The following is a 26,061-nucleotide window of genomic DNA, read 5'->3' on the forward strand; positions in this document are numbered from 1 at the left end:
ATAGCCCAATGGGGACTCAATGAGTAGCGACTGACCGTCATTTCTCTAGGCTCCATTCAGTCACCTTATTACAGAATCTCCTCAACTTACAGAAAGTTTCCCTTCTAAAGGGCTATTTCTAAGGTGATTTTTGCAAGTCCAGAATTGGGGCATTTTCTTTATTCATTTGGGAAATTTGGACATTTCTAAGCAACATTAAATTCTACCTGTTGTGTTGGACAAAACGGTCATAACTTTCACTGTGGCTCAAGGCTCCACTCTTTTCCATGAAAGGCGACAGGTTTGTAAGTAGAGACCCTTCTGTGTAACGCAGGCCAAGCCAGATTGCAGGCAAATGCTCTTATCTACATTTTGCTTCGTGTCTAAATCAAGATTGTGCTCTTATTATTTCACTTAGAACTTTCTCTTACCATATGCTCTCTGGAAATTATTTTTCTCATTGTTCATAAATTCCAAGTTTGTTTACTCTAGAATACAGGAGAAGTAAAAATAGAATGTTAGGCTGTGAGGGGCAGCGTCTGCCTGAGCTGAGTTTTTTCTGGGGAGTGATAAATGATGCTCAGTTCCCTGTGGGTTAGAGGGCACCCAACTTCAAATAACTACAACATCCGATAACAAAGTTTTTCTCCATCATTTGCAATCCAAACACTAAGAACACAGCCCTGCGGACCCCTCATCCTTCATGTTCAATTGTAAATCCTGATTAAATAGCTTGCAGGTGTCAGGATTAAAGTATATGCAGTGGGAGCCTAAACAGAGGGCCAGCTGGGTTCCTCATTTGCCAGTTGCAGTTTCTTCTTTGTTTTGAAACTGTTGACAGTACAACTAAAAATGTTCCTTAGGGCCCAGGCTGAGTTAAATAACAAGCAGGATGAGTAAGAGAACAGCTGTAGATATTTTTCTGTGTTTAACATACCTGCCTTGTTGATTTATAGGAAGACCCCCATATAATGTACATTTTTGTAATCCAAAACATTTAACCTTTGGAGCCAAGTCTGTGATAGAGACATCAGAAACAGGAAAGGTCTTGATGGGCCCTGTGTTCCAAACGTTTTCCCCCCCGAAGGAAAAGTGAAATGATGGAATAACTTGATTTTATTATTCAAATGACCGTGGTGATGCGGTCTAGGCCTCATCTGAAACTCACAGCTAATCAGTGGGCAGGTGAAGCCACGGAAACCAGAGGGGCCTGCTTGTAGCAATGCATCTTGGGAATTCCCCTCCCTCTCCCGGAGCTGGATCGAGGAAGCCAGCTCCGCACTGATCACATGTCCTGCCTTCAGGGAGGGATGTGGACAAGAGCCTCAGTGGACCTGCCAAACCACAGAAGCAGGGCCTTCGGCCACTGGTGAGTTCCTGCCTGTGTGCTACAGTGCTGATAGGCATCATGAGTTTACAGACGGTGTGCAGTCCTTGAAATTTGTCTGTGCTCGTCCTTAGCTAGACTCCTATTAGGAACCTCAAAGCAGCAACTGTGCACTAATAAGAGCCTATTGCATTTATGTATGGCATTGGGGCGGGGGGCAAGCTGAAACTGCAGGTTTAATATAGAGCCTATGACTTCCTGCCCCAACACCCTTCCACCCCAAAGGACTCATTTGGGCCAATCATGGCCATCCCCTTGCCCTTGCTAGGGGTTTGTTTGGGAATGGGCTTAGGACCAAATCCTGGCCAATAAAATGTAAGGGGAAGCCTGCCAGCTGCTGAAGTCCCAAAATATAGACACAAGAGAGACATCATCTTTTTCTTCCTCTGACATTGCTGTTGTCTAGCTGAGGGAAGGCAGCCAGCGAGCAAAGCTGACATGGAGACGAGGGGGAGCTAAGATGCCTTAAACACTGGGCTCCATAGTGGCATCACTGAGCTGCTGGATGAACCCTGAGCCCACCCTCCTTTGGAACTTCTTGTTCTGTGAGACAGTAAATTTCCAAATTGTTTAAGCCAGTAGGACATCACAGCTCTCTATTTATCAAAAGCACTCTAAGATAATTTTCCTTTCAGCATGCTACTTTCTAAACACAACAAAGTATATGTATCAGTGGAGGAGGAACAAAAAGATTAGGGAAAGTAACACAGAAAACCTGATTTTACCAAAAAACGGCAAAACCTACTTTGTTTACTTCTTCAAACGCAGAACAACGGATTGGATGTATTTGTATGTGAGGCATGCTTTTAATTAATTGGCTGCCTAGAGGCACCCCAGATGTCTCCGAACTGATGAGGTGGATAGAGGTCCCTTCCCAGTTCATGCTCAGCTTGGATGGAAGAGACCAGAGCTGACCGGAGGAATTAGGCAAGTTAACATCTGCAGGCATCCTTTTGGAGTCAGGATGTTGGCTTCTGCTGGGTGAGAGTCTACTGCAAACAGAGAACTCAATTCATACGCAAGGGACAGCCACTCAGATACCTGGCCAGACCACCTTTTTGTCCGTGTCATAAAACGCTGACGAAACGGAACCGCTAATAAACGGTGCTATTGGAGGGGACGTGGCTTTCACTTCCAGTAAGGTGCTTGATTAATGCCACCGGCTCTTAATCATTCGGTTACTAGCAGCACCTTACTGTTCTGCGGGATGCGATGCAACACAAACGAGGAAAACCTAACGAGGGCCTGCAAGGGTCCTAGAACTTCCAAAAGATGCCTGCCTAGTTCCATTGATTTCCTTTTAATGATGATTGAAGAGCAATGAAGTAAGTGAAAAAGCATTTCTTGAAAAGCAATGAAGCAATCAGTATGTGAGGCATTATTACTACTGTAAGTGCCTTTCTATTTGCCTCCCTCACTAGGCTGTCAACTTCCTGAGGGCAGGCAAGGGCTGGGGCTTGTTCATGATGTTCTCTTGGCCCCTGACCAGTTACAACCGGCACACTGTAACTACGGTGTGAAGCAGGCCAGTGGGGCGACAAAAAGAAGGAGGGCAGAGTGCCGCGAGGGACAGAGATTTGCACACATCTCACTCTGTACAACAAACCGCTCAGTGTCTCGCCTCAGAACCTAAATTATGTGAACTAAGCTTGAATATATCCTTCGTGATTGAGGATGTTGCTAATGCGTGAGCATCTCGACATCTTTATTATACAGAATGAGAATGAGAATCATTGTGTGGAGTTACTATATTCTAGATAAAACCCAGATAAAGAAATGCTTGCTAAGTGAGTTTATTGTGTTAGGATTCGCCTCTTATTTACAAAAAAAATTGAGAGCAAGAAAATGACTGTTCCCCCCCCCCCCAAAAAAAAATGATGTTGATGTTATGGTGAGATATGGTTGGGAGCCCTTTTCCTGGCTGGTTACTCATCCTGAAAATGGCATTACTTTCAAGACAATGGTAATCACATTCAGCCTGACCAATAGCCTTCTCCATGGCCATGTTCACTTTCTTTGATCGTTTCCCACTAGTATTGGCTCTAGTTCTGTTGTTATTGCAATTATCATAGATAGATAGCTCTCTACAGGTCAAAATGCATGTGTCATAGTGAATCCTCATAACAAACCCTCATGGTAGATATTATTATCCATATTTTCTGAATGATGAAAATAGTCTCCAGGTCTCATGTGACAGAAGGAAGAACCAAACCTAGCCCTTCCCTTTCCTCCTTTCGTTGCTTCCTTCCTTCCTTCCTTCCGTCCTTCTTTCCCTCCCTCTTCCCCTTCTCTCCCTCCTTCCTTCCTCTATTCATTAAGCATGTACTTATTTAGCCTTAGTTAAATGACAGTTATGTTACTAAGTGCTAGAAACATCGTCACATGAAACAGAATTCCAGCTCAATGAACTCCACCTCCAGCACATTTTCCACTGAGCCATTCTGGGTAAGCCTTTTAACCGCATTACTCTGCCTCAGACCACACCTCCTGGACCCAAGCCTGAACTTGGATCACAGGGGAGCCTGTGACAGGAAAACCTGCCTATAGACCATATGCCTTTACTTCATGCAGTGCTGACCGCAGAGTCCCCGCCAGAAAAGTGTGACACTCTGGACAAAGCCTATGCTCACGTCAGCAGTGGCCCCCGTAAGGCCCAGTGAGAACTGAATAAACCCACTCCTACGGGCCCTTGGTGAGCCTGCCCAGATGTAGCAACCCCAGGAGCTCTGCAGACGTGGAGAACATTATGCCCAAGCATGCAAGGCCATTATCTCATTTCGTTCTTTTGGCAACTGAGGAAGTAAGTGGTATCATCCCATTTTACAGACAAAGAAATTGAGGCTCCAAAGAGGTGACGAACACACACCCAAAGTTACACAGTTATCTATAGCTGACCTGGGACTGAATTTAGATCTGATCTGACTCTAAAGCTCAAATTTCTCTCCCGAATTAAATGACACTGTCATCTGAAGAAGGATGGAAAGCAGGAAAGCACCTAAACGTAGGACATTCCCAAAGCTGCTGCTTGGACGTCACCACTCCTGAAAGGACACTTCAAAGCTTTGAGCTGGAGAGAACGCTAAAGCAGGAAGGGCACCTGATTTGGCCAGTCCCGCAGCCAGGTGGCGACGGATTCCAGGGCTCCAGACCCTCTGTGAAGTGCTCTGCTCAACAAACCACACAGTCATGATTCACCTGAACTTGAGTGAGTTAGATCATCAACCAAACACATTCACAGGCAAAATTTCACTTTCTTGGTGGAGTATTTACTTCTTTGAATCAACTCCCTAGACCTGGATGCACCTATCACATAAGACCTCCCCGGTCTTCAATGTCATCTGGCCTGAGATTCTTCTGAGTTCCAACAGCCCCCTGGAGCCTCCAGGAGCCGTGAGAGTCCCCATCTCTGTGCCCTCGGTAACAAGGACTGTGTCCCAGGTGCCCAGATGGAGGTCACAGGAAGCCCCAGGGCCACAGGGTTTGGCTCTCGTATCTGACCGGCATTCCCAGAATCACTTTACAGCAGGGGCCAAAGATCAAAAATTTTATGGGCGCTTGGGGAATTATTCCCCCCCAACCCATCGGCCCTTTCATCTGCACACCCACTGCCCCAGAATAGCAAACAGCTCATCGCTCCTAAGCTGTTTCTCGAAAGACTTCACAGCAGGAAAACAGAGGCTAGAAATATTTCAAAAGCTTGGCCACAGCTGTCCGCAGGAGCCCATTTGAGAGTCTTCATGCAGAAAATCTCCTTCCTTTAAAGCGCCAGCCCCTGGTTTTGTTCAGCTCAGAGAGCTATAGTGTTGCCATCACCCTTAGAGCTTCCTGCCTACCTGGATCTGTCCACGTGGCCCTGCTAAATGGCAGAAGTCACATTCAGGAACAGAAGCGTCTAGACCTCCATGACATGGGATCTGAGAGGAGACTGCTGTGTGGAACACCAGGCTTCATTCTCATCCATGGGATGTCCAAGTGACCCATTGCTCTGGCTTTTTCTGGGCTAATGATGCATTTAAAAACCCCAAGGGTAAGCCAGTGTAGATACAGCCTCTATAAAGTAGACATCTTTCTTACTTGATTCCTGGATAGCTAAATCTCCTAAGAGTAAAGTCACAGCAGTACTTTCCTTAGACCTACACAGGAGGGGTCCCTCCCCTGGGTCCTTCCCTGGCCATTCTTCTCCCCATAAAGTGAAGAGTCTGTATCCATCTGGAATCCACACCTGCCTGTCTAGCCTATGCTCTGGCAACTGGGGCCTCAGAGCTCCCCACCGAAAAGTCCCTGAGCCAGCTTCTAGCCCTTTGTGGACCTCATCCCTGGGTCTATCCTCTGAGGCCAGGCAATGATCACAACATATACACCCCAAAATCTAGGTGGGGTGGACAAGGGGTGGACAAGGACAGCAATTTGTGGGCTTTTTGGACACTGCTTGCCCGTGCAAAGCCTCTCAAGGTACGAGGCAGGGCCGGGAGTGGAGGGGAGAGCCAACCTTGCCTGCACCACCTCATCCTAGTGCAGACTGTGGAGAAGTCCAAGTTCCACAGGCATATTTGTCAAGGTAGGAAGATAACAAATATTTTCCACAATAGTTTTTCAGCTTGCTTTGTAACCTTCAAATACTCAGACACGTGGTACGTGGGATTTCTTTCTGCTCTTGCACATGGCCTCACAAATGTTTGGATGGGTCTGAGGCAGAATTCATCTCAGAGTAGACGAGATCAAGTATTTGCATTTACTCATCCATTCAGCCATAACCCACTTAACTGCTGGCATATGCTAAGCTTCATGGCAGAGGCTGGGCATACCAGGTGAACAAGATGGCTATGGTCTGGCTAGCAAGGGGGGCGGCAGCCACTGTGAGGAAAGCGGCAGAACCAGGAAATGACAGCTGAGTCAGTGCTGTAAAGGAGATGGGAGTGGGGAGGACTGGTTTTTGAGTGAGTGGTCAGAACCTGACTCTTCATGTTCAGATCAATTTTACCTAATAAAGAACTTAGAGGCCTATGGCCAGCAATTAAATTAAATTAATTCAACAAAGTTGTGTTGTCTGTTCATCCCAGCACTGTACTGAGCTTTGGGAGACCAGAGACACCCGCCCTTCTGGATGATGTCAAATCTCAAGAGGCACATGGATATATACAACTAACCTCAGGGTCAAGACAGGGAAATGGTAGCCGTGCAAGCTAGAGGTAATGGGAACACAGAGGGAGATGTGATTAATTCCTTTGTGATGTCACACCAGAAATAACATTTCAACAGAGTTTTTCAGGTTGAAGTAAAATTTACAAAGAGCACAGAAACATGGAGAGACATTCCTAGTTGAGGGAAGAGCATGGGCAAAGGCCCTGAGGCAGGCCATTGCATTGAGCACTAGGGAATGACTAGTTATCCCACATAGTCTTAATGCTGGATATGTAAGGATGTTGGAAGCAGGCTACAAAGGCAGGTTGGGATCAGATTTGGGCAGGTCTTGCCTCTCAGGCTAAGGAGACTCATGGTTCTGGAGAAGTAGGAAAATATTTTAGAATAATCATTCTGGTGACAGTCACTGCAGGCACTGAAAGAAATTGAAGACAAGGAGACCAGAAGAGGTCTATTTCAATAATGTTGGAGAGAGGATTTAAGGTAGGAAAACAAGGTTTTGCTGGTGATACATAGAGATCAGAACTGGTAGTTATGGGTTTTAATATAACTTGTAAGAGTAATCCTCTGTTTCCAATTCCTCCTTCTCGGCCGCCTTCTAATAGGCCACCTTCTAATACCGGGTAACCTAAGCAGAACCAGCCCTTTCTCGATGGCCATGCAGCAGCTCACAGAACCTAGGGGAAGGCCACAGGGGCAGTTTTGGAAGGATGGGTGCCACAGTGGCTCTGAGGCTCCAGGCAGCAGTCCCTGCAGGAAAGGGGGAGGACATGGACCGATCTGCTCCAGCTGTTTCCCCCAGTATTGTCTTCACTCTTCGCATGATGCAAATTTCACCCCAAGCTGTTGACCTCGCTTACATCATTTTCCAACTCCTCTGGTAGGGGAGACAGGTTCTTCTTGGCAGCAATCTCATGAAACCCTCCATTTGGAAGACAGAACATCCCCAAAGCTGTGGGTGTGCCCTCCTCGGGAGCAGGCACTCATTCTGTCTTGCTCACGGTGTATCCGCAGTGCCTAGAAGGGTGCCTGGCACCCGCATATGCATGATTAATATCCACTGACTGCAGGAGACCACGTAGGAAGAGTGACACATGTCACAGCCCCTTACCAGGCTCCTCCTACCCACCCCTGACATCTCTGCCCTCCCAGGGTGTGGGGAGGGTGTCTGTGCACCAAGCACACCCTCAGGGGTCTGGGGAACTGGTCGACCTACCTTCAGTTCCTCCTCCACTCAACTGATGTCCTTGTGCCAGTTCTTCCACTGTCCCAGGGTGCTGTCACTGGAATTTCCTAACAAGGGTGATGATTTCCTGTTGGATGGGATGTTTGGGATTTGGGCTGTTTCTTTAAATGCGGTTTCTATTCAAGATGTGAGTTCATTTGCTCTGGAAGTTATTTTTCATCATCTTCTCTCTCCCCAAGTTCTTGCACCGTGGGCCTTCCTGCCTTCCTGCCTTCCTGTTTCTGGCCCTATAAATATTACGTTCCTGGAGAGCTGCTGGGGAGGTGGGGGAGGGGATTACTTAACTTGGGCAGTTTTTGCAATTTTTTTTTCCTATCCAGGGCACTTTGCAAGGTATCCACAAGGGGCTGTGTCCCCTTCAACATGAGGTGCCTTTCTAGAGGTCAAGGCCACTGTCTCCAATTTCAGGACACAGACTCCAAAGGATATTTGGAAGCTGTTGTTATCCAAGGGAGAGCCAACTCCCTTGCTCCAGGCATTAGATTTAAGCATGCTTGGGGGGGAGGGGGGAGATAAAAGAAAAAATACTGCCTGTTTGGCACGAAGTTGCTACTTTTCTAATCAAACTGGCCCAGCTCTGTTTATGGCTCAGCATCAATATTAAGTCATCATAAAACTGAAGGTTTATGGTCCCTAAAAGAAACATTGAAAAATGTATGTATCCTATAACTCCTAAAATATGTTAACTAGATTTTTTCCATATGGACAGTAGGACTATTTGTGAAGGTGACAGGCTGGCTGCGACAGCATGCAGAGCAGCTATGGGAGAACTGTCCCCGGCTTCCTCTGTGAGATCCCCCACATGGTCTTAAAATTCTTTACAAATTCCCGTTGTTCTCAGAGTGAAATCCAGACTCTGGACAATGGTCTTTGAGGCTCCCCTTGAACTGGCCACTGCCCCGCTCGCTTGTGCGCTGGGCCGTACTGGCCGCCTTCCCGCCTCCAAACTCTGTGCCGCAGGAAGCCACCTGCTGTCGCTGTCCCATGCCTGACCTCTTCGCTCTTTATCTGTCATCTCTTTCACTCCTTGTAGGTCACAGCTGAAACATCACCTCCTTAAAGACCTACTCCATTCCCTGTTAGTCTCTATGGACCATCACCCTGTTTGCTCCCCTCGACTTACTACAACATAAAAATAGCATGTCTGTGCGCTCAAGTTCATCCTGAGGTTCCAATTCCCAGGGGAACTGGGAGCGCCAGGACCAGCCACCCACCCTGCCCGTTTCTTGCTGTAGATCAGTGCTTTGCACCACTCCTGGCACTTACCAGCAGCTCAGGTGACGTTTCCTGACCAGGAGAGCCTATGGAGGCAAGAGGGCCGTCATGTCCATCTAGGGAGAAATCCTGTTCATCTGGCTCTTCTGCTCAGCTTTTTAGCACCAGAGCATGGAGCGTTTTAACACCGGGCCACCCATGCCTGGAGAAAGTGACTGGGGGGACTAACTTCCGGTCCTCCGCTCTGTCATGACCTCACTCCCTGGCTGTGTGATCTTGCGTCCCTAGGACCCACATTTTCTTCATCTCGCAAAAAGGAAATTTTACTGCTTCTCTAATAGAAAAGTGGCCTGTTGTGGGTGCTCAATAAATTTTCATTTCCCTCCTTTTCCTCAAATCACTTTGCAAGAAGGCCTGAAAACTTCAAGCTCTTTAGGGAGGGAGAGGAAGTCACTCTCTTGCTTTAGAGAGAGTCACGGTGCCTGTGGAGAAAACCAAGAAAACCGTAGCTGTCAACAGGGGTGACCTCCTGGCATGCTGTGAGCACCATGTCAAGAGCGGCTTCGAGATCCATCCCTTGAAGCTTCAAAGGGATGTAACAGGGACAGCTTAACTCAACCTTGCACATCCATGTAAGACCTCAATGTACTGGACCAGTCACTGAAACCCCGAGCCTCAGTTTCTTCCTCTGTAAGACAGCCTCAATAAAATAACCCTGTCGATTTTGTAGCATTGTTACATGGCTTAAATGACACTAAGCATCTGAAAATGACTCGTCCTGGGGAGCCTGGGTGGCTTAGTTCGTTAAACATTCGACCTAGGCCCGGGTCATGATCTCACAGTTCATGAGTTTTGAGCCCCCCATAGGGCTTGCTGCTTTTGGCACATAGCCTGCTTCAGATCTTCTGTCCTCCCCACCCCCCCTCCACCTCTGTCCCTTCTCTGCTCATGCTCTCTCTCTCTGAAAAAAATAAAAAAATAAAAATAAAACATTAATGAAAATGAGTTGTCCTTGTAAAGAGCTGTCAGATATAAGGGACTGTGGTCAGGAGGGAGGGGCCCACCCCTGCTTTATATGCCAGCACCTGTATCCTTGAAAATGCCTTCCCATGTGCACCGTGAAATACAGAACTCTAGAGCAGAAGGGACCTTAACAGTCATGTAAAAGGTGACCTTTTATAGCTTTCTGGAAAAAAAATTTAATTGTGGTAAAATATACATGCTTAAAATTTGCTAGGTTAACCATTTTTAAGTGTTCAGTGGTATTGAGTACATTCACATGTCATGTGACCATCACTGCCACGCATCTCCAAAATTCTTTCCATCTTGCAAAACTCAAACTCTAGACCCAATAAATAATAAGTAAGTCCCCATTCCCTCCACCCCCCGACCCCCCGCCTCCCAGGCCCTGGCAACCACCATTCTACTTTCGGTCTCTATGAATTTCACCCGTCTCGGTACCTCATACAGTATTTGTCTTTTTGTGACTGGCTTATTTCAGTTAGCATAACATGCTCAAGATCCATCCGTGTTGTAGCATGTGTCATAATTTCCTTTTTTTTGTTTAATTTTTAATGTTTAGTTTTGAGAGAGAAAGAACATGAATGGGGGAGGAGCAGAGGGAAAGGGAAACAGAGAATCTGGAGCAGGCTCCAGGCTCTGAGCTGTCAGCACAGAGCCCGATGCGGGGCTTGAACCCACAAACCTCGAGATCATGACTGAGCTGAAGTCGGTATGACAACCAACTGAGCCACCCAGGCACCCCAGAATTTCCTTGTTTTTTAAGGTTGATCATATTGTCTTATATGTATGTACTACATTGTATTTATCTATTGATCTGTTGATGGCTACTTGGTTGCTTCCACTTTTTGGCTATTGTGAATAATGCTGTTATAAACATGGGTGTACAAATCTCTCTTCAAGACTCTGATATCAGTTCTTCTGTGTATATATCCAGGAGTTCAGTTGCTGGTTTGTATGGTAATTCTATGTTTAATTTTTTGAGGAACCACCATACTGTTTTCTAACACAGCTGTACCATCTTACATTCCCACCAACAGAGTGAAAGGCCAATTTCTGTACATCCTTACCAATGATTATTTTGTGTGTGTGTGTGTGTGTGTGTGTGTGTGTGTGTGTGTGTGTGTGTGTTTTAATAGTAGCCATTCAAATGGGTGTGAGGTGGTATCTTACTGTGGTCTTGATTTGTACTTACCTAATGACTAGTGATGTTGAGCATCTTTTCAGGTGTTTATTGGCCATTTGTTAATTGTCTTTGGAGAAACACCTATCCAAGTCTTTGCCCATTATTTATTTATTTATTTTTAATTTACATCCAAGTTAGTTAGCATATAGTGCAACAATGATTTCAGGAGTAGATTCCTTAATTCCCCTTACCCATTTAGCCCATCCCCCCCTCCCACAACCCCACCAGTAACCCTGTTGGTTCTCCATATGTAAGAGTCTCTTATGTTTTGTCCTCCTCCTTTGTTTTTATATAATTTTTCTTCCCTTCCCTTATGTTCATCTGTTTTGTATCTTTTTTTTTTAATTTTTTTAAATGTTTATTTATTTTTGAGACAGAGAGAGACAGAGCATGAACGGGGGAGGGGCAGAGAGAGAGGGAGACACAGAACCGGAAGCAGGTTCTAGCCTCTGAGCCATCAGCCCAGAGCCTGACGCAGGGCTCGAACTCACGGTCCGTGAGATCGTGACCTGAGCTGAAGTCGGACGCTTAACCGACTGAGCCACCCGGGCACCCCTGTTTTGTATCTTTAAGTCATCATATGAGTGAAGACTTAGGATGTTTGTCTTTGTCTGATTAATTTCGCTTAGCAAAATACCCACGAGTTCCATCCACATACTTGGAAATGGCAAGATTTCATTCTTTCTGGTTGCCGAGTAATACTCCATTGTATATATACACCACATCTTCTTTATCCATTCATCAGTCGATGGACATTTGGGCCGTTTCCATACTTTGGCTATTGTTGATAGTGCTGCTATAAACATTGGGGTGCATGTGCCCCTTCGAAACATCACACCTGTATCCCTTGCCTAAATACCTACTAATGCAATTGCTGGATTGTAGGGTAGTTCTATTTTTAATTTCTTGAAGAACCTTCATACTGTTTTCCAGATTGGCTGCACCAGTTTGCATTCCCACCAGCAGTGCAAAAGAGCTCCTCTTGCTCCTCATCCTCACCAACATCTGCTGTTGCCTGAGTTGTTAATATTAGCCATTCTGACAGGTATGAGATGGTATCTGATTGTGATTTTCCCTGATGATGAGTGATGTTGAGCATTTTTTCACGTGTCGGTTGGCCATCCGGATGTCTTCTTTGGAGAAATGTCTATTCATGTCTTTTGCCCATTTCTTCACTGGATAATTGGTTTTGGGGTGTTGAGTTTGATAAGTTCTTTATAGATTTTGGATACTAACCCTTTATCTGATACGTCATTAGCAAATATCTTCTCCCATTCCGTCAGTTGCCTTTTAGTTTTGCTGATTGTTTCCTTCGCTATGCAGAAGCTTTTTATTTTGAAGAGGTCCCAATAGTTCATTTTTGCTTTTGTTTCCCTTGCCTCCAGAGACGTGTTGAATAAGAAGTTGCTGTGGCCAAGGTCAAAGAGGTTTTTGCCTCTTTTCTCCTCGAAGATTTTGATGGTTTCCTGTCTTACATTTAGGTCTTTCATCCATTTTGAGTTTATTTTTGTGTATGGTGTAAGAAAGTGGTCCAGGTTCATTCTTCTGCATGTCGCAGTCCAGTTTTCCCAGCACCACTTGCTGAAGAGACTGTCTTTATTCCATTGGATATTCTTATCTGCTTTGTCAACGATTCATTGGCCATATGTTTGTGGGTCCATTTCTGGGTTCTCTATTCTGTTCCATTGATCCGAGTGTCTGTTTTTGTGCCAGTACCATAGTGTCTTCATGATTACAGCTTTGTAATACAGCTTGAAGTCTGGGATGGTGATGCCTCCTGCTTTTGTTTTCTTTTTCAAGATTGCTTTGGCTATTCAGGGTCTTTTCTGGTTCCATACAAATTTTAGGATTGTTTGTTCTAGCTGTGTAAAGAATGCTGGTGTTACTTTCATAGGGATTGCATCGACTATGTAGATTGCTTTGGGTAGTATCGACATTTTAACAACATTTGTTCTTCCTATCCAGGAGCATGGACTCTTTTTCCATTTATTTGTGTCTTCTTCAATTTCTTTCATAAGCTTTCTATAGTTTTCAGTGTATAGAGTTTTCACCGCTTTGGTTAGATTTATTCCTAAGTATTTTATGGTTTTTGGTGCAATTGTAAATGGGATCGTTTCCTTGATTTCTTTTTCTGTTGCTTCATTGTTGGTAAATAGGAATGCAACTGATTTCTGTGCATTGATTTTATATCCTGCCACTGCTGAATTCATGAATCAGTTCTAGCAGTTTTTTGCTGGAATCTTTAGGGTTTTCATATTAAGTATCATGTCATCTGTGAAGAGTGAAAGTTTGACCTCCTCCTGGCTGATTTGGATGCCTTTTATTTCTTTGTGTTGTCTGACTGCAGAGGCTAAAACTTCCAATACTACGTTGAATAACAGTGGCGAGAATGGACATCCCTGTCTTGTTCCTGACCTTAGGGGAAAAGCTCTCAGTTTTTCCCCATTAAGGATGATATTAGCATTGGGTCATTCATATATAGCTTTTATGATCTCAAGGTATAATCTTTTATTTCTACTTTCTTGAGGGTGTTTGTCAAATGCTTTCTCTGCATCTGTTGAGAGGATTGTGTGGTTCTTGTCCTTTCTTTTATTCATGTGATGAATCACATTGACTATTTTGAGGATATTGAACCAGCCCTGCATCCCAGGTAAATCCCACTTTGTTGTGGTGAATAATTTTTTTAATGTATTGTTGGACCCGGTTGGCTAATATCTTGTTGAGGATTTTTGCATCCATGTTTATCAGGGAAATTGGTCTATAGTTCTCCTTTTTAGTGGGGTCTCTATCTGGTTTTGGAATCAAGGTAATGCTGGCTTCATAGAAAGAGTTTGGAAGTTTTCCTTATATTTCTTCTTTTTGGAACAGCTTCAAGAGAATAGGTATTAACTCTTCCTTAAATGTTTGGTAGAATTCCTCTGGAAAGCCATCTGGCCCTGGACTCTTGTTTTTTTGGCAGATTTTTGATTACTAATTTGATTTCTTTACTGGTTATGGTCTGTTCAAATTTTCTATTTCTTCCTGTTTCAGTTTTGGTAGTGTATATGTTTCTAGGAATTTGTCCATTTCTTCCAGATTGCACATGTTAGTGGCATATAATTGCTCATAATATTCTCTTATTGTTGTTTTTATTTCTGCTGTGTTGGTTGTGATCTCTCCTCTTTCATTCTTGATTTTATTTATTTGGGTCCTTTCCTTTTTCTTTTTGATCACACTGGCTAGTAGTAAATCAATTTTGTTAATTCTTCCAGTGAACCAGCTTCATTGATCTGTTCTCCTGGGTTTTTTGTTGTTGTTGTTGTTGTTGTTTTTTTTGGTTTCTGTAGCATTGATTTTTGCTCTAATTTTTATTATTTCCTGTGTTCTGCTGGTTTGGGGTTTTATTTGCTGTTCTTTTTCCAGTTCTTTAAGGTGTAAGGTTAGGTTGTGTACCTGAAACCTTTCTTCCTTCTTTAGTAAGGCCTGTATTGCTATATACTTCCCTCTTATGACCACCTTTGCTGTGTCAGAGGTTTTTGGCTGTGGTATTATCATTTTCATTGGCATCCATGTACTTTTTAATTTCCTCTTTAACTTCTTGGTTAGCCCATTCATTCTTCAGTAGGATGTTCTTTAGTCTCCAGGTATTTGTTATCTTTTCAAATTTTTTCTTGTGGTTGATTTCGAATTTCACAGTGTTGTGGTCTGAAAATATGCATGGTATGATCTCGATCTTTTTGTACTTGTTGAGGACTGATTTGTGTCCCAGTATGTGATCTATTCTGGAGAATGTCCCTTGTGCCCTGGAGAGGAATGTGTATTCTGCTGCTTTAGAAGTGTTGTGAATATATCTGTTAAGTCCTTCTGGTACAGTGTGTCATTCAAATTCATTGTTTCCTTGTTGATTTTCTGATTAGATGATCTGTCCTTTGCTGTAAGTGGGGTGTTGAAGTCCCCTACTATGATGGTATCATTATCAATGAGTTACTTTATGTTTGTGATTAGTTTATATATTTGGGTGTCACACATTTGGAGCTTAAATGTTAACAATTGTTAGGTCTTCTTGGTGGATAGACCCCTTAATTATGATATAGTGCCCTTCTTCACCTCTTGTTACAGTCTTTATTTTAATGTCTAGATTGTCTGATATAATTATGGCTACTCCAGCTTTCTTTTGTCGACCATTCGTTTGATAGATGGTTCTCCATCCCCTTACATTCAATCTGAAGGTGTCTTTAGGCCTAAAGTGGGTCTCTTGCAAACAGCATATAGATGGATCTTGTTTTCTTATCCATTCTGTTACCCTATGTCTTTTGATTGGAGCATTTAGTCCATTGACGTTTAGAGTGAGTACTGAAAGATATGAGTGTATTGCCATTATGTTTCTTGTAAAGTTGGAGTTTCTGGTGGCGTTCTCTGGTCCTTTCTAGTCTTTGTTGCTTTTGGTCTCTTTTTTTCCATCTTTTCTCCCTTCAGAGAGTCCCCTCAAAATTTATTGCAGGGCTGGTTTAGTGGTCACAAACTCCTTTAATTTTTGTTTGTCTGGGAAACTTTTTATCTCTCCTTCTATTTTGAATGACAGCCTTGCTGGATAAAGAATTCTTGGCTGCATATTTTTCTGATTCAGCACATTGAATATATCCTGCCACTCCTTTCTGGCCTGCCAAGTTTCTGTGGATAGGTCTGCTGCAAACCCGATCTGTCTTTCCTGGTAGGTTAAGGACTGTTTTTCCCTTGCTGCTTTCTTGATTGTTTCCTTGCCTGAGTATTTTGTGAATTTGACTATGAGATGCCTTGTCGATGGTCAGTTTTTGTTGAATCTATTGGGAGTCCTCTGTGCTTCCTGGATTTTGATGTCTGTGTCTTTCCCCAGGTTAGGAAAGTTTTCCACTATGATTTGCTCACATAACCCTTCTACTTCTTTTTCTCTCCCTTCCTCTTCTGGGACGCCTATGATTCTGATGTTGTTCTTTTTTTAATGAGTCACTGATTTCTCTCATTCTTCAGTCATGATCTTTTGCCTTAGTCTCCCTCTTTTTTTCTGCTTCATTATTCTCCATAAGTTTATCCTTTATATCGCTGATTCTCTGCTCTGCCTCATCTATCGTTGCCTCCATGGCATCCATTCAAGATTGCAGCTCAGTTACAACAGTTTTTATTTCACCCTGACTAGCTTTTACTTCCTTTATCTCCACAGAAAGGTATTCTAATATATTTTCTACCCCAGCTAGTAGTTTTATTATGATTCTAAATTCTGGTTCAAACATCTTGCTGTGTCTGTGTTGATTAAGTCCCTGGCAGTCATTTCTTCCTGCTCTATCTTTTGGGGTGAATTCCTTTGTTTCATCATTTTGAAGGAAGAAAGAAATTAATAAGGTAAAAAAATTAAAATTAAAATTAAAATTAAAAAAATTAAAATTAAAATTAAAAAAATTAAAATTAAAAACCACACACATGCACACAAATCAAATAAATGATGCCAGATCCTTAGTGTGTTTTGGATTGGTTGTTGGAGGGTACTTGATAGATTAGAGAAAAAAGGGGAAAAAGGGAGGGGAAAAGGGGGAAAAAGAAGAAAAAGAAAAAAAGGAAAACGTTTGAAAATTAAAAAAAATGAATACAATGAAATAGAATAAAATGAAATGATGGAAGTAAAATAGAATTTGAAAAAATTTACAAAAAAGTAAAAAACATAGTATAAGAAATAAAAACATTTTTAATAAAAATTGAAAGTAAAAATAGATTTTTTCTCTTTCTGTATTCAAGAAAAAGAAATGAAAAAGAGAAAAAAAAAGAAAATCGAATAGATGGACTAGCAAATAGACTGAACTACGATTTAAATTACATCATTTTCCCCTAGAAGTCAAACTATGAATCAATTTATAGTCTGTAAACTAAGCAGGTGGAGAGACGTGTGGTGTTCCTGAAGAGCAAGCTTGGCTCAATTTGACGGGGCTTAGTGTAATGGTCCCATTCTCCACTAGATGGCACTGCTTAGCTTACTGGGGTGGATTGTTGTGGCACTTGTAGGTGTGTATGTGCATGCGTGGGAGGGGTGAAAATGACATCACCCAGCTACCTAGCCTCTAGTATCGGAACTCTGTTCTCCTAGATCAGCAATCCTGCACCTGTCCTTTGTCTCCAGCTTCTGTCCACTCTCCGCTTTTACACTGTCTGTGACCAACCCATCAGGTTGCCATGCGGCATCTCCTTCCTGAGTTTTATCTCAGATATGGCTGTTTTTCCCAACCCCTTACTTCTGAGGGACTGCAGCTTGACCCATTTTGCCCGTCTGCAGGAGGGTCTCACTGAGCAATGGCGGGGTGCTGGCTGCACCCAGGAACGTTCACAAGACTGTTCCATTGCCGATGCCCAGAGACTGCAGCTGGGTGCCAGCCCACCCCAGAAAAAGTTCACGTGATCATGTAGCAGCAGTATTTCAGGGATTGTGGGAAATTACAACACACATTTGGCTCCAGACTTCACCCTCAATGTCCTTGTTCCAGTACCAGCAAACATGGTTGTTCTCCAGGGTCTGCTGGCACCCTTGCCTGTGGGGAGTCCTCCTAGCAGGGGAACTGCCTGTCTCTGTGTGGCCCTTGGACCTCACTCTCTGCTCCTGGGGATTCACCCTTCCCACCAGAGCACCACCAGGTATCAAGCTTTGGAGTTGCAGACTCTGTGCTCCCCCTGTTTATAGAATCTTAATGGAATTTAAACCCTCTCCTTCCTCCTTTCTCCCTTTTTTGTTCAGTCCCTCTGGCTATTTCCACTTTTCCACTTTATCTCCAGCAGCTTTTGGTGGGGGGGGGGTGCTTTTCCCGTATTCTCCCCACCATCTCTGTCTTCTCTCTGTAAGCAAAAACAGGTCCCTGCCCTCCGCGGCTTCCCTCTCCCCCAGTTCAGCTCTCTGTGCTGCGTCCCCACTGAGTTCTGTGGTTCACGTTGGGAAGATTGTTGTGTTAATCCTCAAATCAGTTTTCTAGATGTGCAGGATGGTTTAGTGTTGATCTGGCTGTATTTCATGGATGTGAGATGCAAAAAAAACTTCCATGCTGTTCCGCCATCTTGGCTCCTCCCTGTGTGCCCATTTTTTTAATGGGAGTTTTTGGAGTTTTTTTGTTGTTGAGTTTTAGAAGTTCTTTATATATTCTAGGCCTTCTCCTCTTGTCAGATATATAATTTACAAGTATTTCTCCCTTTCCATGGGTTGCTTTTCCTGCTCGAGTGTCTTTTGATGCACAGAAGTTTTTAATTTTGATAAAGTTCAATGTATCTGTTTCTCTTTTGTTGCTTGTTTTTTAGTGTCATATCCAAGAAATAATTGCCAAAACCAATGTTATGAAGTTTTCTCTTATGTTCTTTTCCAAAAGTTTTGTAGTTTCAGCTCTTACATTTAAGTCTTTTTCCACATCAAGTTAATTTTTGTACATGGTCTAAGGGTAGGGGTCCAACTTCATTCTTGTGGTAAAGATGATTTTTGACAGAATAGAAAACTGAGCACAGAACAGGAAAGTATTCTGCCCAAGGTAAGGTGGCTGGATAGAGACAGAGCCAAAGCTAAAGCCCAAGCCTCCTGTGTCTTAGCCCCAAACTCTCTCTACTCTTCTAGGACATAGACACACTGAGAGTAGGTGACCCAGGGCTTTACTGTGTGTCATGTCAGAAACAACTGGAGAAACAAAATGGGACATTGGGGCTGTTGGGTTTTGCTCTAGGTGGGGTTAGCCAGCCCCAAGTCCAGATCACTATGCCAAGAGCGTGTGATGGGTTTGTTTTCCCTTAAGTAAGAGGGTCATTCTTCAAGACACCTGTGACCACCACACATGAACAGCAGCCAAAGAAAAGATATTGAAAAGAAACGGACTCTGTGTTTGGCCACATGGTGATTTGGTGGAATGTAGCCTTTAGTTACGGATATGAAGAGAAAAAAAAAATGCCAGTGGCCTTCCATGTATAAATCTTTGTGCCTAGTGGCCAGCAAACTGGAAAAAACCTGTGCTTTGAAACATTATCTTGAGGATGGAAAAGAAGATGTGGGGCTTTGATAAACCCTGGACTAAGGCAGGCGTTGGCAAACCACAGCCCCCAGGCTAAGTAAAGTTTTACTGGAACACAGCCATGTTCACTTGCTGATGTGTTGTCTATGGTTGTTTTATTCTTCAGCAACAGAGCTGAGTAATTGTGATGGAGGCATATGACCCGTGAAACCTAAATTATTTATAGCTTGGGCCTCTACAAAGCAAAAGGTTTGCTGACCTCTGAACTATGCAATAAGGGACAGTTGAATGGCGTGATGGCAGAAGCCCTATGCCTGCAGAGCAGCCCCACCCTCAGGGACCTTGCAGTGCTCATGGCTGGCTGTAGTGTGGCCATTAGCCACATCAGGAGGTGGACCCATGGTAACCCGAGGAATGTTCTAGCTGTTTTTTACTCTTACACTGCTTTCCTAGCCCTAGTCTAGAGCATATCTGATAGCTGTGACGTCATTGAGGATAGAGAAGAGGGTAAGAGTTTTGTGGGAGCTGTATCTCAGCCCTGCTACATTCATTTGTCACACTCTGGAGACAACAGGCAAGTTTCTGATCTAAAGGCAGAGAGGCAGCTTGGAAGTAAAGGTCGAAATACATGAGCTAGAGCTTGACACAGCACCTCACATTTTTGTCATTATTTTTACATTACTTTTGTAATTACTTTTTTTAAACATGTCATTAATAACTTGTCACTCTCAAAATTAGTATTAATTAATCTTCATTTCAATGTGGTTATGAGCAATTCTCAAACTTCTCAATCTCATCTGACAGAAAGTGCCAGAAAGACAAGAGTTTGAATAAATCTCAGCTCTGTCACCATGAGCCAACCTTGGGAAAATGACCTGATTTCTCTCATTTCTGTTTCCTCATCTATAAATAGGAGAATGATTCTAAGGGTTGAGGTGAGAATTCAATAAAAGGAGAGCATGAAACTGCTAGAACATTCCATGAACACCAGTTTTCATACCTTTGTCTGTTTGGCTAAACACCATCCACCAACAGCAGCGTCTCTTCTAGAGGCTGAGCCTCTGTAGCCTCTTGGTCTCTGCTCTCCTCCACATCCCTCATGCTCCCTGACTGCTCTGGACATTAATAAGCAATTGTGTTACAGTGCAAGGGATTCTCTAGGTACCACTACCATGATTTTGTTTCTTGGATGAAATGTCTGTTATTTTGAAGCTGCTGGGGGTTTAGCTCACTGGAGAGACACAGTTTCAAGAAATAAGCCCTCATTTTATTTACTTATTTTTTTTAATGTTCACTCATTTTTGAGAGGGAGAGAAAGAGCGTGAGTGATGGAGGGGCAGAGAGAGAGGAAGACACAGAATCCAAAGCAGGATCCAGGCTCCAAGCTGTCAGCACAGAGCCCAACATGGGGCTCAAACTCAAGAGCCATGAGATCATGACCTGAGCCAAAGCTGGATGCTTAACCAGCTGAGCCACCCAGGCACCCCATTTTATTTTATTTTATTTTATTTTATTTTATTTTATTTTATTTTATTTTATTTTATTTTATTTTTAAATTTTTTATTTTATTTTATTTTATTTTTTAATTTTTTTTCAACGTTTTTTATTTATTTTTGGGACAGAGAGAGACAGAGCATGAACAGGGGAGGGGCAGAGAGAGAGGGAGACACAGAATCGGAAACAGGCTCCAGGCTCCGAGCCATCAGCCCAGAGCCTGACGTGGGGCTCGAACTCACGGACCGCGAGATCGTGACCTGGCTGAAGTCGGACGCTCAACCGACTGCGCCACCCAGGCGCCCCATTATGCCCTCATTTTAAACCATCCCACTCCTCAGGATCCCCAGAGATAAGAACAGTTTGAAAGTGAGTCAGGGCCTCTCCAGTGTTGGCTGAAAGTCATGGTTTCATCTCAGAACTAACTCTGTTTTCTCGAGGCCCCAAGATGGCATCTGAGATCACTGGGATGCCACAGCTCCTGGCTTCTGGTGCCTGCTCCTGCCTTCATCAGCCACAGCCATTTCTACAAACCCAGATGTTGATGCCTCTAGATGAGTAAGTGAGAATATTTATCACCTTGCTGTTTATTATAGAAAAATACTGTTGGACATTGAGACACAGAGGCTGGAGAAATCAATCATGCCACTATGCATCCATTGGAATGTAGAATAGATCTACAATCATGGAAATGAAAATGCATTTGCCATACAATTAAGTGAAAATAGTAAGTTGCAAGACTATACAAACAAAACAAGGAAGTTTATTTTTAGTTTTATATATTACAAATATTTACTAACATGTGTATTTGCATGGGGAAAGCATAAAAATTTAAGAAGTTAATAGTAGTTTCTTCTGGTTGTATTATAGATGGATTGAGTTGTTTATGGCTTTGTGGATTTTAAGTACATATTATTTATATTTCAGAGTTTTCTTTGTAGTAGGAAAAAATATATAATTCTACCTATGAGGTAAAAATGCATCATATGAGGTTAAAAACAAAAATGGGGAGGCCCCCTCTCCAATGTAGACATATAAATAGATACAGAGGGAAAACAGACTCTGTCCTCCAGGGTTCTGCTGTGCTTGTCACACTAATAGCATACTAGCAAAAAAACCGGATGACAAAAACTCTAAGCCTTGGTCAATTATTTTCCTTGTGTGTAAGGACTGTGAGTCTCTAGCCTCTTACAGTGTGAGATGTATCAGTGAGAAGGTCCTGCAGAGGCTGTGTAACATTTAGTTTTCTGAGGGCTGGAGGGGTGTGCTGAGTTCTCACACCAGCCTGTGACCCTACTTCTCACTCTTAGCTATGTCCTCTGTCCTGGTCCTCCAACCTTTACTTCTAGAAGCTCTGACTTTGTCCCTGATCACCCTCAGCTCCTACTTTTCTATAACCACACAGCTTGGGGTGACAAATATGTGAGTGGATTCTGAACCAAAAGGAACCTTTTGTTACCATTTGGAAAGGAGCCTTGACTGGAATTTAGGAGATGCATGTTGCTATCTGTGGTCTGTGTCCTCCGTGGTGACCTTCACCTCCAGGAACCCCGGTTGCTCATGACCAGCTAATAACGTCCATTCAACCAGCAAGATCATGATGAAGACCACACCAATTCTTATCACTGTGCTTCAAAAAATCACATTGTATGACTCTTAGGTATGTTGATTATGGTAATTTAATGGATCTTCTGCTCAAAAAGACCCAACATACTGATTTTTTTTCACCAAAAGCAAGCCCCTCAAGCCAGATGCTAAAGACTGTAATGCTACAATAATATCAACTAGTGAGCTTTATGTATAGAAATTATAAGTGCTGTAAAGGAAGGGAATCATCAATATGAGTTTCATGATATTATGAATCTGTAATTATCCCAAGAGCAATCTATTCCTTACTGAAGGTCATATGAATTCTTTTTTGACAGGAACTAACCTCCTCAGGGCAACTTGCATGGTTTTCTGGGTCTCTGTTATGACCCTCATTATTTTCTATATTGCATTATAGTGATAGAGCACAAAAATGTGCATACAACTGGTGCCTCCCCTCAAGTGAGGAGGCAGAGATTAGCAGACAGTTTTGATACAGACATCAAATGACAAGAACAGATTGCTGTGGAAACTCATTGTGGGGGGATGGAACCAGAAGTGAGGGTCAAGGAAGGTTTCTTGGAGACAGTGGCATCTAAGCTAACTCCTTAATACAGGTTAGACTGAGCCACACAATGCAGAAAATTTAGAGGGTCCAGAAATCAGGTATTTCACTATCCAAATGGAAGCTTCCTAAAACCTAGAAGTTTGGGATAAATCCTAGAAGCAAAAACCTGCATAAATGATAGCCCGCAGAGCCCAGCTACCCTATGGTGCTATATTTCATGGGTTTTTCACCACAACTGCTTTCATTTCAGATCCCTGTTGACTTAAGCCCAGGCTCACCTTTGAGATCAGTGTGGACTAGAATAATGTGGGAACATTTTCTCTTACATAAACAAGAAAATTTGCAGCTCAGGTGGTGGTACCCAAAATCAGTTCCTGTCACACCCCCCAGAATGAGCCGTCCTGCCTAGGTATGAGGAAAGTCTCCTGGGAGATTCCACATGCCCCTTGATGGATGGGTATGTCAGGGTGTGTGACAGAGGTGACCGCCCATGCCATGTGAAAGTGCTGGGCAGAAACTAACAGTCCAGGTCTCCCACCTGGCTGCAGCTGGCACCTCTCACTTGCCTTTCCTTCTCACTTCTGAGCCCCATTAGGGAAAGTGTGTCAGCCTGAACCCATCCATCATGGGGCATTTGTCCAAAATCAAAGCCCCAACGTCCTTCTTTAACACTGCTTGGGCATTCCCAGATTATCACAGATTTGTTGATGAGTCAGACCAAGGCAATGGGAAGACTCCCGGGGGAGGATGTGTCAACTGGGGACAGATGCCATTTTGATGAACCTCAGAAGTTGAGACACTACAGCCAGGTTTTCAGGAGAGCATCTCCCCTCCCCCCCCACCACATACAAGGACCCATTTCAAAAGAAAACAAAAGGGCAAAAGGAGCTGAGAAGTGGAATTCTTATTTTCAACCTCAAATGCTCTTGACAGACCTGCAAGTCTCCTCACCAGTTCCTCTAATGGCCGAGAGGTGGAGATGAATTTCTGGGGTGGGCAAGAATAATATGTCTGGCAAGCCTGGGCTGGAGCCCAACATGCTGGCAACCAATCTGAGCCTCGGTTTCCTCCCTTTCAAAATGGAAGAGATCATACCTACCTCTGAGTGTTGTCATGAAGACTAAGTCAGATAAGGTATTCAAGGCCACCTGGACCAGCCTCTGGCACATAGCAAGCCTACCACATATGGTAATTATTATTACTCACATAAAATTATTAAGTTGCTGTGGAATTCTGCCAATAAATTATTGACTAGTAAGATTATAGATTTTTAAAGTTACAGTGTGACCTTCTGTTCTTTAAAACCACCTTTGATATAAACAGGAATTCTTGCTATTTAGAAGCTCAGGTACACAGTTAAATCAGGAACATATGCATTTGCCCAGATCCATGTTTTTGTTTTCTTGTTCTTAAAGCTCTCCCCAAACAAACAAAATAACAGCAATGATGACAACCAACCTCTCTTCCTGAGCTACTATTGAGTCCTACCTTAACAATAAAATATTAAAAATTGGAAAAAGAGAGTTTCATTTTCCTTGCAGGCCACAAAGCCCCATCACAAGAGATCACTTTCGCAGTAACTGAAATGACAGATGCTGTCAGTGAAACTGAAGAGGTCTCAGGAGTATTGTTGCGGTCTGGCTAAATGATGATCAGATGAAATATCGTTGGTTAAGTCTTACTGAGGATGTCTTCACATTAGAGCTATTTACAAAAAAAAAAGCGATGTGAAGTCAGCATGGGCTTGCTGTTTTTCTCGTGCATGTTTTTCATTTTGATATTATATCATGAACAGCTGTAAGGATAATGTTAATCGTCCCTTCTGGAAACATTCATCACAAGGGTTTATTTATTATTTGGTTTAAGTATTTAAAAGTTAAAGCATTTCCAAGCTGTCACTATTGAAATATTTCTAATATTGCAAAAGAGCAGTTATTTTCAGAGAGGCTGCTCATAAGATTCCCACTTAGGAAGGAAAATAATAATCCATGTCCCATAGATTTGGTAAACAAGACTGAAAGGTGCACTGGGAATGATCCTTTTTTCGTTGAGAACCAGAAATTCTGCCAGATAAAAACGGTGCTGCAAATTTTGAGGATGTGTGGATGATTGACTTGGGGGACATTGATGTGACAAATGCCTGGCACGTCTGCATCACCAAAAGAAGAATATTCTACTGTCATATAGGACTTTGGAAAGTGTTCTCTGTTTTTATCCCAACCTCGTAAGTGTTCCATAAACTAAGCTTTTGGAGCACTACTTCACTGATGAAGAGACAGAGAGATTTTGTGGCTTACACAGGATCAACCCATTGACTTTTCTTTTTAATAAGTGAAGTGCCAGACACTGTGCTGTGCTAGGCAGAGCTCCTACTGAGCCAGACTTTGTGGACTAGGTTAGAAAAGGAAGGCCCAATTCTCTTGGTTTGGCAAGCCAAGTGCAGGCTAACTTTCGACACGCTCGCACCCATGGCCAGACAGTTTTGTGCACGGCATAGCTTGTACAGCTACACAAGAAGACCCTGGTGCTAGGCCTTAGGGACACATCAATGCACCAAAAAGGGTACAGTCTTGGCCTTTAGAAGTTTCTAGTCCCTCAGCTAAAAAAAGATCATAAAGAACAGACCCACACATTTTTGGATACCATGGCCAGTGTACTCTCTTTCACTCTGTGCCTTTTTTCCTACTGGCTCATGATTTGAGTTTCTCATTGACAGTTCAATCAATGGAACCCAACTAGACTGTGAATAAACAGCAAAGCCTCATGACTACTGCCCAGCCTCCTCTTGGTATTCAGGGCCAAGAGTTGCCTTTGCTCATTGGAAATGCACCATAAAAATCCATTCCACATTTTTCAGATCCAAAGGAACATTCATCAAATTTATTTTCCACCAAGGTAAACTGTGACAGGTAGAAAGAGCGGGAAAAATTTGCCCATCCCATGTGAACTTGAAAAGAAATTAGTTAATGCAAATCTTAAGAAAGACCTATGATAAAACAGCTAATTTTGAAATTTGTCACCACAGTATAATAATTTTTAAAAATTATTAGTATTTTCTTAAAGAACCACTTGAATGGACTTTGCAGTTGTATCTTTAGAAATGAGATCCCTGGGTGTTGAGAGGTTGGAATTTTCCCTAGGGACACAATAATAAGGAAATGTAAGAATGCTGAAGGAATTTGAAGCATGACTTTGTGGAAACTGGGTTGGGACCATCTCAAAGGAACAACAAAGGATGTTCTGTTCCCCCAATGACTG

At 43.1% G+C, this 26,061-nt stretch overlaps 1 long non-coding RNA gene across 1 annotated transcript in view; it reads left to right on the forward strand.

The window, feature by feature from the left end:
- Positions 1–1,213: 1,213 nt before the first annotated feature.
- The window catches only part of LOC123385919, a 42,293-nt gene continuing 17,445 nt past the window's right edge, over positions 1,214–26,061 (forward strand). The window contains exons 1-2 of the long non-coding RNA XR_006599201.1: positions 1,214–1,348; positions 21,089–21,206. This is a non-coding gene — a long non-coding RNA (uncharacterized LOC123385919). The remainder of the gene's footprint in view (positions 1,349–21,088; positions 21,207–26,061) is intronic.

The sequence above is a fragment of the Felis catus genome, chromosome B3 (assembly GCF_018350175.1).
Source record: "Felis catus isolate Fca126 chromosome B3, F.catus_Fca126_mat1.0, whole genome shotgun sequence".
NCBI classification, from domain to species: Eukaryota; Metazoa; Chordata; class Mammalia; order Carnivora; family Felidae; genus Felis; species Felis catus.